Raw genomic sequence first — 2,518 nt, 5'->3', positions numbered from 1 at the left:
ATTTTGGATGATCTGTCCATTGGTGTAAGTGAGGTGTTAAAGTCCCCCACTGTTACTGTCAATTTCCTCTTTCATAGCTGTTAGCAGTTACCTTATGTATTGAGGTGCTCCTATGTTGGGTGCATATATATTTATAATTGTTATATCTTCTTCTTGGATTGATCCCTTGATCATTTTGTAGTGTCCTTCCTTGTCTCTTGTAACATTCTTTATTTTAAAGTCTATTTTATCTGATATGAGTTTTGCTACTCCAACTTTCTTTTGATTTCCATTTGCATGGAGTATCTTTTTCCATCCCCTCACTTTCAGTCTGTATGTGTCCCTAGGTCTGAAGTGGGTTTCTTGTAGACAGCATATATATGGGTTTTGTTTTTGTATCCATTCAGCAAGCCTGTGTCTTTTGGTTGGAGCATTTAATCCATTCACATTTAAGGTAATTATCGATATATATGTTCCTATGACCATTTTCTTAATTGTTTTGGTTTTCTTTTTTTTTTTTGGCGGTTCGTGGGCCTCTCACTGTTGTGGCCTCTCCCATTGCGGAGCACAGGCTCTGGATGCGCAGGCTCAGCGGCCATGGCTCACGGGCCCAGCCGCTCTGCAGCATGTGGGATCTTCCCGGACCGGGGCACGAACCCGTGTCCCCTGCATCGGCAGGCAGACTCTCAACCACTGCGCCACCAGGGAAGCCCTTGGGTTTGTTTTTGTAGGTCCTTTTCTTCTCTTGTGTTTCTCACTTAGAGAAGTTCCTTTAGCATTTGTTGTAGAGCTGGTTTGGTGGTGCTGAATTCTCTTAGCTTTTTCTCATCTGTAAAGCTTTTGATTTCTCCATCGAATCTGAATGAGATCCTTGCCGGGTAGAGTAATCTTGGTTGTATGTTCTTCCCTTTCATCACTTTATCATGCCACTCCCTTCTGGCTTGTAGAGTTTCTTCTGAGAAATCAGCTGTTAACCTTATGGGAGTTCCCTTGTATGTTATTTGTCGTTTTTCCCTTGCTGCTTTCAATAATTTTTCTTTGTCTTTAATTTTTGCCAATTTGATTACTGTGTGTCTCAGCATGTTTCTCCTTGGGTTTATCCTGTATGGGACTCGCTGCACTTCCTGGACTTGGGTGGCTATTTCCTTTTCCATGTTAGGGAAGTTTTCAACTATAATCTCTTCAAATATTTTCTCGGGCCCTTTCTCTCTCTCTTCTCCTTCTGGGACCCTTATAATGTCAATGTTGTTGCGTTTAATGTTGTCCCAGAGGTCTCTTAGACTGTCTTCATTTCTTTTCATTCTTTTTTCTTTATTCTGTTCTGCAGCAGTGAGTTCTACCATTCTGTCTTCCAGGTCACTTATCCGTTCTTCTGCCTCAATTATTATGTTATTGATTCCTTCTAGTGTGGTTTTCATTTCAGTTATTGTATTGTTCATCTCTGTTTGTTTGTTCTTTAATTCTTCTAGGTGTTTGTTAAACATTTCTTGCATCTTCTTGATCTTTGCCTCCATTCTTTTTCCGAGGTCCTGAATCATCTTCACTATCATTATCCTGAATTCTTTTTCTGGAAGGTTGCCTATCTCCACTTCATTTAGTTGTTTTTCTGGAGTTTTATCTTTTTCCTTCATCTGGTACATAGCCCTCTGCCTTTTCATCTTGTCTATCTTTTTGTGAATGTGGTTTTTGTTCCACACGCTGCAGGATTGTAGTTCTTCTTGTTTCTACTGTCTACCCTCCGGTGGATGAGGCTATCTAAGAGGCTTGTGCAAGCTTCCTGATGGGAGGGACTGGTGGTGGGTAGAGCTGACTGTTGCTCTGGTGGGCAGAGCTCAGTAAAACTTTAATCCTCTTGACTGTTGATGGGTGGGGCTGGGTTCCCTCCCTGTTGGTTGTTTGGCCTGAGGCAACCCAACACTGGAGCCTACCTGGGCTCTTTGGTGGGGCTAATGACAGACTCTGGGAGGGCTCACGCCAAGGAGTACTTCCCAGAACTTCTGCTGCCAGTGTTCTTGTCCCCGTGGTGAGCCACAGCCACCCCCCCGCCTCTGCAGGAGACCCTCCAACACTAGCAGGTAGGTCTGGTTCATTCTCCCCTGGGTTCACTGTTCCTTCCCCTGGGTCCCGTTGCACACACTACTTTGTGTGTGCCCTCCAAGAGTGGAGCCTCTGTTTCCCCCAGTCCTGTCCAATTCCTGCAATCAAATCCCGCTAGCCTTCAAAGTCTGATTCTCTAGGAATTCCTCCTCCCGTTGCTGGACCCCCCAGGTTCGCAAGCCTGACGTGGGCTCAGAACCTTCACTCCAGTGGGTGGACTTCTGTGGTATAAGTGTTCTCTGGTCTGTGAGTCACTCACCCAGCAGTTATGGGATTTGATTTTACTGTGATTGTGCCCCTCTTACTGTCTCATTGTGGCTTCTCCTTTCTCTTTGGATGTGGGATATCTTTTTGGTGAGTTCCAGTGTCTTCCTGTCGATGATTGTCCAGCAGCTAGTTGTGATTCTGGTGTTCTCACAAGAGGGAGTGACAGCACGTCCTT

The sequence above is a fragment of the Monodon monoceros genome, unplaced genomic scaffold, assembly GCF_005190385.1.
Source record: "Monodon monoceros isolate NGI ecotype Baffin Bay Population unplaced genomic scaffold, NGI_Narwhal_1 Super_Scaffold_10, whole genome shotgun sequence".
In the NCBI taxonomy this organism is placed as follows: Eukaryota; Metazoa; Chordata; class Mammalia; order Artiodactyla; family Monodontidae; genus Monodon; species Monodon monoceros.
This window is presented reverse-complemented; position numbering follows the sequence as displayed.